This window comes from Bufo gargarizans, chromosome 1, assembly GCF_014858855.1.
Source record: "Bufo gargarizans isolate SCDJY-AF-19 chromosome 1, ASM1485885v1, whole genome shotgun sequence".
NCBI lineage: Eukaryota > Metazoa > Chordata > Amphibia > Anura > Bufonidae > Bufo > Bufo gargarizans.
Window position 1 is genome coordinate 713,833,354 of NC_058080.1, and position 17,315 is coordinate 713,850,668.

Genomic DNA, 17,315 nt, shown 5'->3' on the forward strand with positions numbered 1-17,315 from the left:
GACCGCTGGCTTGTTGGAACTGCTAGCCCACCAACTACTGCCATATAAACTGGTGGACTCGAAGGCCTTTAGAAAATTTGTGGCCATTGGCACACCGTAATAGAAGGTCCCCGGAAGGAAATATTTCTCCCAGAAGGGCATCCCAGAGCTATATGGCCACGTTCAGCAGAAAGTGAATATATCTCTGGCACACAGTGTCGGTGCCAAGATACATCTGACCACAGACACGTGGCCTAGCAAACACGGGCAGGGAAGGTACATAACTTTTACTGCCCATTGGGTGAACCTTCTGATGGCCGTCAAGCATGTAACCTGTGGCTCCCGTGTGGATTTGGTGTTACCGCCATGGATTGCATGCAGGCCTGCCTCTTCTTCTCCTCCTCCTACTCCATCCTCTGTCTCCTCCCCGGCTGACTCCTCCTTTTCCACTCCTCTTCTGCAGCGCCTCCCAAGCTCCCCAGAACCTATTCGATGTGCCAGGTGAGACGTTGCCATGCTGTGCTGCGGCTTTTGTGCCTGGAAGCCAAGAGCCACACCGGTCCTGCACTGCTTTCAGCTCTGCGGTCACAGGCCTATCAGTGGCCTACCCCGCTCAATTTGACAGTTGGCAAAGTGGTGTGCGACAACAGTGCCAATCTGCTGAGCACACTGAAACAGGGCAAAATGACACGTGTCGTGCAGCGATTCGTTGCCAAATACCCCGGGGTCCTGGACGTCTTGCGACAGGCCAGGAAAACAAAACTGTCACCTTCTCCCGTAGTTTCCAAAATGGGGTCATTTTTGGGGAGTTTCTACTCTAGGGGTGCATCAGGGGGTCTTCAAATTTGACATGGCAGCTTAAAATTATCCCAGTAAAATCTGCTTTCCAAAAACCATATGGCGTTCCTTTCCTTCTGCGCAATGCCGTCTGCCTGTACAGCAGTTTACGACCACATATGGGGTGTTTCTATAAACTACAGAATCATGGCAATAAATATTGAGTTTTGTTTGGCTGTTAACCCTTAAAAATATATTAAAATGGAAAATCTGCCCAAAAAGTGAAATTCTGAAATTTCATCTCCATATTGCATTAATTATTGTGGAACACCTAAAGGGTTAACAAAGTTTGTAAAATCATTTTTAAATACCTTGAGGAGTGTAGTTTCTAAAATGGGGTCATTTATGGGTGGTTTCTATTATGTAAGCCTCACAAAGTGACTTTAGACCTGAACTGGTCCTTAAAAAGTGGGTTTTAAAAATTTTCGGAAAAAATTCAAGATTTGCTTTTAAACTTCTAAGGCTTCGAACGTCCCCAAAAAATAAAATGGCATTCATAAAATTATCCAAACATGAAGTAGACATATGGGGAATGTAAAGTAGTAACTATTTTGGGAGTTATTACTATCTATTATAAAAGTAGAGAAAAGAAATGTGCACATTTTTCCAAATTGTGGGTAAATTTGGTATTTTTTAATATATAAAAATAAAAAATTTTACTCAGTTTTACCACTGTCATTAAGTACAATATGTGATGAGAAAACAATCTCAGAATGGCCTGGATAAGTAAAAGCATTTTAAAGTTATTACTACATAAAATGACACATGTCAAATTTGCAAATATCGGCCTGGGATTTAAGGTGAAAAGTGGCTCGGTAGTGAAGGGGTTAAGGGAGCAGTGGAAAGGGACAGGAGACATTAATGAAAGCTGTTATTATAAGGTAATTACAGATATTTTGGCAATCATTGACAGACTAACTCAGGCAGTGGCGTAGCTAGAAATGACTGGGCCCCACAGCTAATTTTTGAATGGGGCCCCCCCCTCAGTAATTTTTTCGCAACCCCTTCCTTTTAATGCCGCCCCCATTCCTGTGGCTAGTAAAGATCGCTCTCTCAGACCAAGCTCGGCAGCTGTTCCATCCGTCTATACTGCCACTGTATATAATTTCATTGTGTAAGGCCTCATGCACACGACCGTGCCGTTTTATGCGGTCCGCAAACCGCCGATCCGCAAAAAACAGAAGCCGCCCGTGTGCCTTCCGCAATTTGCGGAACGGAACGGGCGGCCGTCAATATAAATGCCTATTCTTGTCCGCAAAGCGCGGACAAGAATAGGACATGTTATATTTTTTTAGCGGGGCTGCGGAACGGAGCAACGGAGTGCTGTCCGCATCTTTTGCAGCCCCATTGAAGTGAATGGGTCTGCACCCGAGCCGCCAAAACGCTCGGATGTGGACCCAAACAACGGCCGTGTGCATGAAGCCTTATACTGTTGAGGGGGCCCTGACAAAATCTTTTAGTCCTCCTCCTCCTGGATGGGCCCCTTCTGGGTCAGGGCCCCAAAGCAGCCGCTTCCCCTATAGCTACACCCCTGAACTGAGGTATACATGCCTAGCTCTAATAAACTAGCAAATAAAAAAATATGACAGTTATCCTTTAAACACTCTGTGCTGCTGTTGATCCTTCTCTTCTAGAATTGACAACGGTTCACCAGCCCATTTCACCCTCCTCTGCTCCACATCATCCCCCGATCGCTGTCACTTTGCCGCTGCTGCCCACCTGACACACGCTTCCTGCATTAAATGAACACGTCCGTTCATTCTTTATTGAGCCCTGACAGTAATTACACGTGAAAAATAAACAAAAAAAAGCCAATATCGGCCATAATATAAACGTATTAAGGCTCCTGGAAGTTTGACTTTTGTTTGGAGGTTTAACGTTCAATATTAATCTTGTCTTATTTCATTCTAAAGCAAACTCGGCTTCAATTAGCCACAATATTGTGCAAACATGATTAGCGGAGACGGGGCCTTAGAACTGGTGGAAACGCAAATGAAACTAATAGGGGACATCTACCCCGCGCTGCCGAGAAATTCCTTTTCAACCACATGCCGTATGTATGAAACAATCCGGTCATTTTCCTTATTTTCATGGGTCAGCAATTCTGTGCTCATCCATGTTATAATATATAGTGTTAACCCTTTAATGACCAGGCCGAAAAGGCCTTTTTCAGGCTCCTGATATTGATGACTTAGTCCTCATGCACACGACCAGATGTATTTTGCGGTCGGCAAAAAAAACGGATCCGCCAAATATACGGATGACGTATTTTGCGGAATGGAACAGCTGGCCCCTAATAGAACAGTACTATCCTTGTCCGTAATGCGGACAATAATAGGACATGTTCTACGGACACGGAATGCACATGGAGTACCTTCAGCTTTTTTGCGGACCCATTGAAATGAATGGTTCCGTATACGGTCCGCAAAAAAAATGAAACGGACACGGAAAGAAATTATGTTTCTGTGCATGAGCCCTTATCCTCAGGTTAGGTCATTAATATTCCATAGGTGCGGGTCCGACACCCTGCACCCCCCACCGATCAGCTGTTCCCTGCAGCCTTCCTTTCTGGGACTAGCAGTGTGAATGGAACAGAAAGCACAGCGCCATTCAAAGTGTAGTGGCCGCGCCGGGTTACTGCACCTGAGCTCCCATTGAAAGTGGTTATCCCCCTTCCTTACCAGGCCAGTTTTTTCAGTTGTAGCAATGCGTCTATCTAACTGCAAATAATCGATTTCTGAGCCAGCCTACATGTATTTGATATTATTTTTCTGGGGACACCTAAGACCTTTCTTTTGTGCCATTAGATGATGGATATAATATAAAAATATATATATTTAAGGAAAAAACTGTAAAAATTATGAAAAAATATATTTTTTTCCTTTCTTATCAATTGTATTTCTAACTATAACAAAAGGTTTCTAGACAAAACATTTCTAAAACCAATCCCGTACGCTTGCACCCTGAAAATAGACGCTATTTGTGTAATTTATCTACTGGCTGGGCACGCCGCAAGACTTCAAAAGACTGGAGCGCATTTTAGCGGCCTATTTTTCTATTGCTGGTTCTTGGTCCTTTAGCACCGGACTGCCGGAAAATTCTTGTACGGCGCCAAAACACTACAAGCCCCTTCAAAGTGACTTTTTGTTATGCTATTCACCTAAGGTATTCATCTTGGGGAAATTACATTTTAAGGTTTTTTTTGTTTGTTTGTTTTTTACATTTTTGCGTGAGTTTGTATGTTTTACGCAAAACAAAAACCCCTACTATACAAAATATAGCTAAAACAAATACCTAGATTTTTTAAATAAACGAATGTGTGCATGTTTGTATATTTTACACATACAAATTCCACTATACTATTGCTAAAACTAATAAATATATATATAAATATAATATATATTTTTTATTTAATTTTTTATGAACGAAAAAGGGGCGGGATGTTTGTATGGGTGTGTACGTAGTCTAATAACTAGTGCTAATACTAGTAACTATTGCTATATCTTTTACATTTTTTTATAATTTTTTTATTGACTTTTTTTTAAAGTGAATTAACCTCTTTCTGCCACAGTCAAGGCAGGAAGAGGTTAATTCCCAACCTGCAGGCTGATATTTCATTTTAAAGCCAGCAGGTGGCGCTCTTAAATTAAGAAAAAGCGCTCCCTGCCAGCTTTCTACTTCTCCAATGTAATACATGCTTGCAGCAGAGTGCTACAAGTGGGTATTACAAGCACACCGCTCCAGCTGGCCTCGGCACACCTCCCTGTGGCCGCAGCGTTCTAATGACAGCGTGGTCACAGCGATCTGCGGCAGCAGGGGCCGCCGGCAGATCGCTATGTAACCCGGCGCTTTTATACGTCAGGTTACAGAAAAGACCCTACCTCCGCGACGTAGAAAGTTGTGCGGCGGTAGGCAAGTGGTTAAGATTACATGAGAACTTTCTGACAATCTAAAGTCACCACTAGATGGAGCTCAGGAGATTACTGGCTTAGTTGCCCATAGCACCAATCAGATTCCACCTTTCATTTTCCAAAGGAGCTGTGAGAAATTAAAGGTGGAATCTGATTGATTAAGCCAGTTCTAATTTACACCAGTTTGATAAATCTTCCTCAGTAAGTACAATGGGAGCTCTATTATTCTGTCTTCAGAGAGCTCCATCTAGTGGCAGCCAGAATTTTTAAATGTAACTCTTATGATTGTGGGAAGGGGAGCAGGGGATTTGGATCTCACAGTCTAGACGCAGAAAACAAACACCTTTTGTTCAGCTCTCCAGTCATATGCTTGCGATAAAACATAACCCGATCCGAATGAGTTTTTATTAAATGATCACGTCAACTCTGCTACATACGGTATATGTATGTCCCTACATCAATCCTGAAACACTTCAGAATGGAGTCATACACGGAAAACTTCATATCGAAGAGAAAAATGAGGCTGATTTTCGTTTCCAGAGACTCAAGATAAAATAAAATAAAACTTTTATAAATAGATAAGACCATCTGGACGCCGTCTATCAGTAGCGGTGGCCGCCTGCCAAGGTACAGGAAGAGAGAGGGAGGAGAGGCGCACGGATTTATTGGATGCCCAACAACTTTTGCAGTAACCTGAGCGTGGTTTATCAGAAGACGGGTGGGATTCATATTTTACTTTTTATTTTTAAATATAACAAGTAAACTCAATCTAGAGAATGCAGAGCTGGTAGGCAAGGGGTATACTCAGGGTCAGGGGTGTAGATAGAGCACTATCTGCAATGCCAGTATATAAGAAATTTAAATAAAATAAAAAATTGTAATACAAAAAAGTCTCAATGTATTTTCACCAGACAACTGGTATAAATGAATTGATAAATCTCCAGCTTCACTTCACATATTACAAAGCTGACTTCCTGCAGCCACCACTAGGGGGAGCTCAGTGCACAGGAATTTATACAGTTACCAGTGTTAGCAGTAGAAGCTATAACAGGTGGCGGCTGCAGCGTTTTCTCCTCCAAAACAGAAGAAAGAAATCAGTGCCCCCCCCCCCTCTCTGTTGCAGTAACATGGTCTGACCCAATTGAGGGCACGTGGTCTGACTCCAGGAACCCACGAAAATCAGCTGTTTTCACAAGTGCCAGAACCAGGCACCAGAGCTACACAGCTCCGTCCACTGTGTAGTGGTCATGCCTTTCAAGTGAACAGCACAAAGCTGCAAAACCGTGCAGAATGATCATGGGGCGTGGATGGCACTAAAAGGGGTCCTGGAAAAAATCCACAAGTGGCCCCATGTTGTAGGTGGGTCCAAACTGAGAGAAGGCGGGGCAACACAAGGACAGGGACAACCGAAGTAGGTGGGGCCAGCAACACCACAGTGCAGAACAAAATACCGCCCCTGCAGAACCAAATACTTCAGTGCAGCACAAAATACTGCCTCAGCAGAAATAAATATCACAGTGCAGCACAAAATACTGCCACCCACACCACAGTATTCAACTGTATCTTTGTCCTAAGGATGGCAATACTGTTGCATTCAGGTGGGCACCAGTGGGCACTTGCCAGGTGCATAAGTACCAGATGCTCCCACATAACTTTATGTACCTGGCTGGCGGCCATGAGGAGGCCCTGGGACGTTCCCTGAGCATTGATCTGCTTGGAAATGTCTTTGAAGGGTCTATGGCCAGTGCGCCCCTGATGGCACCATTACAGATGGCACCATTACACAAAAAAAATAAAAGAAGCTGGCCACATGATCTCACCCTGATGGCTAATTCTGAAGTTACCCAAAAAGGGAAGACCCACCTGGTCGGACCCTAAATGATCATACATTTATGACCTAGATGTGGGCCTATCCCTGAATTGTAGAAGATAGGACAAGATACAGCACAGTAGACAGGTCATGTCAGGCACACCAACTCTGTAGAGCACTGGTGGCGAACCTATGGCATGAGTGCCAGAGGTGGCACTCAAAGCCCTCTCTGTGGGCACCTGCACCCTGGCAAACACAACATGGTGTCATGGATGGTGTAATAGAAAACAAGAAGTTACAAATAAGGATCCGACTGGCTTGATCCAAAACTAAGGAACAAAAGGGTGACCCCTATTAAAGCCCTGAAGCTCTCCCTGTCTTCTCAGCCCATGCAAAGATCTCAGTGATAGAAGGTTGCATGTCCACGTACCTAGACTGAATGACACCTGCAAACCCTATAATAGTGAGGGGACACGACCACCAGCTCCCTGAACTTAATACGGAGGGAGTCAGGGTCACCTAGAACCAAGCCAACAGGAAAACAACAAATACAGAAATAGACTTATCTGAAAACCCTGCTGTAGCAACTTCTAGCAGAGAACACAATCCAGGATGTACTATAAACCGCAAGGTAAGGCAGTATGGGGAGGAGATATATAGGGAGGCAATGACTGCTAATAGATGACAGCTGGGAGAGGGAGGAGAGATGTCAAAACGAAAGCAAAACAAAAGAAGATCATGCAGGAGGTACTGAAGAACGTCTATCAGAACTTCTCAAAGATCTGGTGGTGACACATGGATGACATCCGTGGGGCATCCATGGTGCATCCGTTTTTCACTGAAGACTAATAGATGCTCTGGAAATTAATTTTCAGCTGAACAGCGTCCGTGGAATACAGATGACACACGGAGGGTAAAAACGGAAACATGGACCAAACATGGATCCTTCATGGACTTCTTCATGGAGGAAACAAGGACTCTTCTTTCATGGACTTGAAAATGACACGGAAATATGGACGAGGACATTGGATACATCAGCTTGTTACACAATATCACACATGAAAGGCTTAGATACACCAGCTCGTTACATAATATCACAGACGATAGGCTTAGATACACCAGCTCGTTACATAATATCACACATGACAGGCTTAGATACGTCAGCTTGTTACATAATATCACACATGACAGGCTTAGATACACCAACTTGTTACATAATATCACACATGACAGGCTAAGGCTACTTTCACACTAGCGTTCGGGTTTCCGTTCGTGAGCTCTGTTTGAAGGAGCTCACGAGCGGACCCGAACGCAGCCGTCCAGCCCTGATGCAGTCTGAATGGAGGCGGATCCGCTCAGACTGCATCAGTCTGGCGGCGTTCAGCCTCCGCTCCGCTCGCCTCCGCACGGACAGGCGGACAGCTGAACGCTGCTTGCAGCGTTCGGGTGTCCGCCTGGCCGTTCGGAGGCGTGCGGATCCGTGCGGATCCGTCCAGACTTTCAATGTAAGTCAATGGGGACGGATCCGTTTGAAGATGCCACAATGTGGCTCAATCTTCAAGCGGATCCGTCCCCCATTGACTTTACATTGAAAGTCTGAACGGATCCGCGCAGGCTACTTTCGCACTTGCGCACTTGCGAATTTTTTTAAAGTTATTAATGCAGACGGATCCGTACTGAACGGAGCCTCCGTCTGCATTAATATGAGCGGATCCGTTCAGAACGGATCCGCCCGAACGCTAGTGTGAAAGTAGCCTTAGATACATCTGCTTGTTTCACAATATCACACATGACAGGCTTAGATACACCAGCTTGTTACATAATATCACAGGCGATAGGCTTAAATACACCAGCTTGTTACATAATATCACACATGACAGGCTTAGATACACCAGCTTGTTACATAATATCACACATGGCAGGCTTAGATACATCCGCTTGTTTCACAATATCACACATGACAGGCTTAGATACACCAGCTTGTTACATAATATCACAGACGATAGGCTTAGATACACCAGCTCGTTACATAATATCACACATGACAGGCTTAGATATGTCAGCTTGTTACATAATATCACACATGACAGGCTTAGATACACAAGCTTGTTACATAATATCACACATGGCAGGCTTAGATACATCCGCTTGTTTCACAATATCACACATGACAGGCTTAGATATATCCGCTTGTTACACAATATCACACGTCATAGACTAGACACTGGACATTTACGAATACCTGCTGTAAATTGGCACAACCAGGGTTTCTTCACTGTTTTTGGACTTGCTTTAAAAGGGTGGGGCGTAATGAATGGGGGGACTTAGCTGTAAATGGACGTGGCCTAAGATACACCATTTTGTGCCAAAATTCTGGCTTAAATTTGTCTCACACTAAGCCATAATTGGATCAGATACACCAACGAAACAGAACAACTATTTTTATTGCCCATAGCAACCAATCACAGTACAGCTTTCATTTTTACAACAGCACTACAGGAAGCGGAAGCTGCGCTGTGATTGGTTGCTATGGGCAGCATGGGCAGTTTTTAAAAGGCAGCACAAAAGCACTGTGTGAAGCCGGCCTACACCTGCTCTACCACTGATATTAACCAAACTTAGATACACCAAGGCCTCGGCCCTGCAAATAGTCTGCTCTGTTGGAGATAGGAAGTATCTAGGGAGTCGCGCCATTGTGTCCCCCCTGTTGTGCTGCCCCCCAGGTCACCTGAGATCGATCTCTCCTGGGACGTCCATCCAGGTGACAACCAAGCAATCAGCCAAGGAGACGGCTGCCCATACCCTGAGACCTACAGAACAAAGGATGAGATAGAGAGAGAGAGAGAGAGAGAGAGAGAGATAGATAGAGAGAGAGAGAAATAGAGAGAGAGAGATAGATAGATAGATAGATAGATATGAGATAGAGAGAGAGATAGATAGAGAGAGAGAGAGATAGATAGATAGATAGATAGATAGATAGATAGATAGACAGACAGACAGACAGACAGATAGAGAGAGAGAGAGAGAGAGAGAGAGATAGATAGATAGATTGATAGACAGACAGACAGATAGATAGATAGATAGAGAGAGAGAGAGAGATAGATTGATAGATAGAGAGAGAGGCATATATCCACCCTACAGTCTCAGCTCAGGTGAAGCTGGCTGATAATATCTTACATGTTTTACCAGGCATCAGCATCTATTGCAGTCAGAACCTGTTCTCACCGGGGGTTTGGTGTCACAAAAGTACAAGTGAAATCAGACTGCAGAAAAATGTCATAAAAAACAAAGACAACATGAAGTAAATCTGTGGATATAGAAGACGGTCCCACTGCATAAAGAGACTCATTGCAGGATATTGCTGCAGAATCAGGAGCTTTACAGAAGCTTTACCCCCTACAACAAGGGGAACCTTATTTATACATTATTGGGCCCTATCATCAAAAAGTGGAAAAAATCACATCCCTCCTGCCAATCAATAGTATAGAAAAAGTAAAAATAGACTAAAGAACATTGCAAGGTTATCCATATATTCTTGTACATAGGGGGCAATATTATTATATTCTTGTACATAGGAGCAGTATTATAGTAGCTATATTCTTGTACATAGGAGGCAGTATTATAGTAGTTATATTCTTGTACATAGGAGCAGTATTATAGTAGTTATATTCTTGTACATAGGAGCAGTATTATAGTAGTTATATTCTTGTACATAGGAGGCAGTATTATAGTAGTTACATTCTTGTACATAGGAGGCAGTATTATAGCAGTTATATTCTTGTACATAGGGGCAGTATTATAGTAGTTATATTCTTGTACATAGGAGACAGTATTATAGTAGTTATATTCTTGTACATAGGAGCAGTATTATAGTAGTTATATACTTGTACATAGGAGGCAGTATTATAGTAGTTATATTCTTGTACACAGGAGGCAGTATTATAGTAGTTATATTCTTGTACATAGGAGCAGTATTATAGTAGTTATATTCTTGTACATAGGAGGCAGTATTATAGTAGTTATATTCTTATACATAGGAGGCAGTATTATAGTAGTTATATTCTTGCACATAGGAGCAGTATTATAGTAGTTATATTCTTGTACATAGGAGACAGTATTATAGTAGTTATATTCTTGTACATAGGAGCAGTATTATAGTAGTTATATACTTGTACATAGGAGGCAGTATTATAGTAGTTATATTCTTGTACATAGGGGCAGTATTATAGTAGTTATATTCTTGTACATAGGAGACAGTATTATAGTAGTTATATTCTTGTACATAGGAGACAGTATTATAGTAGTTATATTCTTGTACACAGGAGGCAGTATTATAGTAGTTATATTCTTGTACATAGGAGCAGTATTATAGTAGTTATATTCTTGTACATAGGAGGCAGTATTATAGTAGTTATATTCTTATACATAGGAGGCAGTATTATAGTAGTTATATTCTTGCACATAGGAGCAGTATTATAGTAGTTATATTCTTGTACATAGGGACAGTATTATAGTATTTATATTCTTGTACATATGAGGCAGTATTTAGTAGTTATATTCTTGTACACAGGAGGCAGTATTATAGTAGTTATATTCTTGTACATAGGAGCAGTATTATAGTAGTTATATTCTAGTCCATAGGAGGAAGTATTATAGTAGTTAAATTCTTGTACATACAGACGTGGACAAAATTGTTGGTACCCTTTGGTCAATGAAAGAAAAAGTCACAATGGTCACAGAAATAACTTTAATCTGACAAAAGTAATAATAAATTAAAATTCTATAAATGTTAACCAATGAAAGTCAGACATTGTTTTTCAACCATGCTTCAACAGAATTATGTAAAAAAATAAACTCATGAAACAGGCATGGACAAAAATGATGGTACCCCTAACTTAATATTTTGTTGCGCAACCTTTTGAGGCAATCACTGCAATCAAACGCTTCCTGTAACTGTCAATGAGACATCTGCACCTCTCAGCAGGTATTTTGGCCCACTCCTCATGAGCAAACTGCTCCAGTTGTGTCCGGTTTGAAGGGTGCCTTTTCCAGACTGCATGTTTCAGCTCCTTCCAAAGATGCTCAATAGGATTGAGGTCAGGGCTCATAGAAGGCCACTTTAGAATAGTCCAATTTTTTCCTCTTAGCCATTCTTGGGTGTTTTTAGCGGTGTGTTTTGGGTCATTGTCCTGTTGCAAGACCCATGACCTGCGACTGAGACCAAGCTTTCTGACACTGGCTAGTACATTTCTCTCTAGAATTCCTTGATAGTCTTGAGATTTCATTGTACCCTGCACAGATTCAAGACACCCTGTGCCAGACGCAGCAAAGCAGCCCAGAACATAACAGAGCCTCCTCCATGTTTCACAGTAGGGACAGTGTTCTTTTCTTGATATGCTTCATTTTTTCGTCTGTGAACATACAGCTGATGTGCCTTGGCAAAAACTTCGATTTTTGTCTCATCTGTCCACAGGACATTCTCCCAGAAGCTTTGTGGCTTGTCAACATGTAGTTTGGCATATTCCAGTCTTGCTTTTTTATGATTCGTTTTCAACAATGGTGTCCTCCTTGGTCGTCTCCCATGTAGTCCACTTTGGCTCAAACAACGACGGATGGTGCGATCTGACACTGATGTTCCTTGAGCATGAAGTTCACCTTGAATCTCTTTAGAAGTCTTTCTAGGCTCTTTTGTTACCATTCGGATTATCCGTCTCTTAGATTTGTCATCAATTTTCCTCCTGCGGCCACGTCCAGGGAGGTTGGCTACAGTCCCATGGATCTTAAACTTATGAATAATATGTGCAACTGTACTCACAGGAACATCTAGTTGCTTGGAGATGGTCTTATAGCCTTTACCTTTAACATGCTTGTCTATAATTTTCTTTCTGATCTCTTGAGACAGCTCTTTCCTTTGCTTCCTCTGGTCCATGTCGAGTGTGGTACACACCATATCACCAAACAACACAGTGATTACCTGGAGCCATATATATAGGCCCAATGGCTGATTACAAGGTTGTAGACACCTGTGATGCTAATTAGTGGACACACCTTGAATTAACATGTCCCTTTGGTCACATTATGTTCTGTGTTTTCTAGGGGTACCATCATTTTTGTCCATGCCTGTTTCATGAGTTTATTTTTTTACATAATTCTGTTGAAGCATGGTTGAAAAACAATGTCTGACTTTCATTGGTTAACATTTATAGAATTTTAATTTATTATTACTTTTGTCAGATTAAAGTTATTTCTGTGACCATTGTGACTTTTTCTTTCATTGACCAAAGGGTACCAACAATTTTGTCCACGTCTGTATGTGGCAATATTATTATATTCTTGTATATAGGAGCAGTATTATAGTAGCTATAATCTTGTACATAGGAGACAGTATTATAGTATTTATATTCTTGTACATAGGAGCAGTATTATAGTAGTTATATTCTTGTACATAGGGAGCAGTATTATAGTAGTTATATTCTTGTACATAGGAGGCAGTATTATAGTAGTTATATTCCTGTACATAGGAGCAGTATTATAGTAGTTATATTCTTGTACATAGGAGGCAGTATTATAGTAGTTATATTCTTGTACATAAGGGTCAGTATTATAGTAGTTATATTATTGAAAATAGGAGCAGTATTATAGAAGTTATATTCTTGTACATAGGAGGCAGTATTATAGTAGTTATATTCCTGTACATAGGAGCAGTATTATAGTAGTTATATTCTTGTACATAGGAGGCAGTATTATAGTAGTTATATTCCTGTACATAGGAGCAGTATTATAGTAGTTATATTCTTGTACATAGGAGCAGTATTTTAGTAGTTATACTCTTGTACATAGGGGCAGTATTATAGTAGTTATATTCTTGTATATAGAAGCAGTATTATAGTAGTTATATTCTTGTACATAGGAGGCAGTATTATAGTAGTTATACTCTTGTACATAGAAGCAGTATTATAGTAGTTATATTCTTGTACATAGGAGGCAGTATTATAGTAGTTATACTCTTGTACATAGGAGCAGTATTATAGTAGTTATACTCTTGTACATAGGAGCAGTATTATAGTAGTTATACTCTTGTACATAGGAGCAGTTATATTCTTGTATTCTAATATTATATCTGCCAAAGTAGAGCAGAGAGTCCCTGTAGAGGTGCTGCAGAAAAACCTAACATTTCCATTATTTATTTATTTTACTCACTTATAGCACTGACATATTCGGCAGTGCAAACCACTAAACGCCCCATCACCCACTCCAGCATTTGAGAAGTTTTCTCCTTTCATGAAATTGTAGTACTTGTGTGGTCAGTTCTCTTATCATCAGCCTCCTTATCTGCATCAGGGGTCAGCAACCTTCATCACGCCAGCTGATGTGAAACTACTATTCCCAGCATTTATCCATTTACTTCTTTGAGAGTTCTATGAAGAAGAGAACAAATATGAATGCTGGGAGTTGTAGTTTCACAACAACTGGAATGTCAGAGGTCGCTGTCCCCTGATTTACAGAATCTACTGAATCAATAAGGATTAGAGTAAGAGGAGAGGACAAGACGTAGCGTTCACAGCCCCTCCCCCGGCTGAGTGAGGAAAAGTCAAAATGTAGAATGGGTGAACCTTTCACCTTTACTACAGATAGAGAAAGTTCTTCAAGGAAGAATATGGTGCAGCATATTTGTCCGGTGCCTGGCGGCCATTTCTTACATGTCATAGAAGGACGGTTTGAGATGTGACTTAATTTCTGTCAACCATACGGCCAATAATAGTAATAAAGGACCGGCATTCGCTGTTCGTAGTCTTGCAAATATTCTCTTTATCGCCACATATCTATATCTGTGACGCGTTTCGGCACAGACTGTGCCTTTGTCAAACAGACCAAGGCACAGTCTGTGCCGAAACGCGTCACAGATATAGATATGTGGCGATAAAGAGAATATTTGCAAGACTACGAACAGCGAGTGCCGGTCCTTTATTACTATTATTTTCATGGGACGCCAATCCTAGGACACGTGCACCGCCACGCTACACCTGCAGTGCCGACTGATTTACAACGCAACGGCCAAGTCAGAGCAGGGTTTTGCTAAACGCAAGAAATTATGCAAATGTGACATTTTATTTCTCATCGAATTTCAATGGCTCGTCACGTCGAGATCATCGATGGCATATAAACATTTCTTATTATGCAAATGCATGCGCCACCTGTCCCCTTTCTTCTTCCTTGCCTGTGTGTTAAATTCTGTTCATGCATCAGGGGGTCCCAGGATGAGCAAATAATTGTTGTAGGAGGCAACTTTGTCATTTACCTCTTCCTCACCCAAAATGAATAGGGGCTGTATCCGAACAAGATGGAAAATTGCTGCGATGAACAACCCCTTTAAGGCCTTCACAGGTTTCATCCCGCTTGATAGGAGAACAGGACTTTATTTGGTGAATCAGGATGACAGTGGATTAATACTGAATGGCGCTACTGTCCCTTTAACACTTGGTGAGGAGCTGCTGTGCCCTTTTAATGGTAGCCAAGTAATTTTCACAGGCCAGTTGCTCTGCGATTTGTCTTACAGCAGCTGCTTCTGCGTGCAGCAGGTGCTGTCCTGCGCTGTCACTGTGTACAACGCGCGAGGAGGGATACACTGACAGCCTCCCGCAGTCACGAAGATCTCACAGGCTCAGGGAGATTCCTTCCAAGACACATGTGAACCCGTGATACATTTTAGCCCCTTAATCCATAATAATTTAAGCCCTTAAATTCATAAATCAATTTTGGGGTTATTTGTTTCTATAAGTAATTTTACTTGACGGCTCATTTCCGTGCTGCTTAGAATGTACCCCGAGCCTTGAGATGTCTGACTTGGCATTGCTCTGGGGTTTGCAGCAGGGACCTATCAAAGTCTCCGGAGACGGACTCCATAGACTGCTGGAGGATGGCAATGCCTACATATACAGTGCATTCGGAAAGAAGGGTTGCCAACCGTCCAGAAGTTCCTGGACAGTCCGTAACAATAGGCGACTTTTTTCCAGTGTCCGTGAAAAAAATGAGATGTGTCTGTAATTTTTTGGAGGCTGGTGGTGTTTGAGACAGGGTGATTTTGATAGTAATTCTCAGCATCTAGAGATTACAGTAAGTGCTGGTAATGCGCTCATTATTAGTATCTGACCTATAGACATGTATTACTTACTAGCAGAAGGACCCGGCTTTGCATGGGTATATTTCATCTATTTCATATTCATACCTCCCCACAGTGCCCCGCCTCCTTAAAATGGGACCTCCACAGCAGCCCATCCCCTTAACTTACCTTCACAGCAGCCCGCCCCTTTAACAGTGAGTTTCACAGCACCCCACTCCCTTGACATTAACCTTCTCAGGGGCCCGCCCCCTTAACAGTGACCTATATAGACCTTAACACTGACCTCCATAGGGAACCGTCCCCTTATCTGTGTCCTCCACTGTTCCCTGCTGTGACGTCCACACTACCCCTCTCCCTTAACAGTGACCTCACAGTACCCTGCTGACTTAACTGACTTAACAGTGGCCTCCACAGCAGCTGCCCCTTTAATAGTGGCCCCTGTCCCCTTAACAGTGACCTCCACAGTTCCCGCCCCTTTAACAGTGACCTCCACAGTGGCCTGCCCCCTTAACAGTAACATCCACAGTGAATGCCCCTTTAACAGTGACCTCCACAGTGGCCTGCCCCCTTAACAGTAACATCCACAGTGAATGCCCCTTTAACAGTGACCTCCACAGTGCCCGTCCCTTTAACAGTGAGCTCCACAGCAGATGCCCTTTTAATAGTGTCCCCTGCCCCTTAACAGTGACCTCCACAGCAGCTGCCCCTTTAATAGTGGCCCCTGCCCCCTTAATAGGGACCTCCACAGCGCCCTGCCCCTTTAAGGCTAGGGCTACACGACAACATGTGTCGCGCAACAATTTTTATAATGATAGGCTATGGTGTCGCACTGCGACATGCTGCAACTGCAACATGACACTCGCTAAAAATCCATCCAAGATGGATTTTTCTGTCACTGTCGTGCCACAGTCGCAGCATGTCGCATGTCACAGTGCACGCCATAGACTATCATTATAAAAATTGTCGTGCAACATCAATGTCACAGTGTAGTTGTGCCCTATGTGTCGTGAGACTTATTGTCAAGAAACACATGTCATCGTGTAGCCCTAGCCTAAAGCTGACCTACAGCAGTGAAGAAAAATGGATGGGTTGTTATGGAAACCTGGAGTAAAACTGTGTGTTTGTGTAGACTAAGGGCCTGCAAGCTTCTATTGGCCAATAAGTAGGGTCCGGTTTTAGGCTGGACGGTCCCGTTTTTTGGCTCCCTGTCCTCCATCCAGCGCAGGGCCTGGACGGACACAGGGATGTCCACCCTTTCAGTAGCTTACGCTTAGACAGTAGCACTGCACTGTCTGAGCATGAGCTGCTGCAACTGACTTCTCTGAGGCTTCTCTCACCCTGACTTAGTCACTAGAGCCACATGGCTCCCTGTGGCTGACTAAGGGGGAGAGAAGCTCCCGGCTGCCCCCAGCTCACCTTCCCCTCAAACTTCTTCCCTCTCCTCCCCCAGTCCCCCCCCCCCTGGGCTGGCGATGGGGGCATGGCTTCACAGAGGCGGGGCGTGGTTTACTATTTGGGGGCGTGGTCAGTTAGGTCCAGCTTTCTTGGGTGAAGCCAGTGGCCACCCTACCGATAAGGGACATGTGACCGTGTGTATGGCAGTTGGGATAAAGAGAAAGACTTGCAGGCTTCTATTGGCTAATGCAGGTAATTTTTG

At 42.8% G+C, this 17,315-nt stretch overlaps 1 protein-coding gene across 1 annotated transcript in view; it reads left to right on the forward strand.

Moving 5' to 3' along the window:
* Nucleotides 1-17,315, forward strand: part of RNF165 (ring finger protein 165) — a 93,047-nt gene that overhangs the window by 45,752 nt on the left and 29,980 nt on the right. The window lies entirely within an intron of this gene.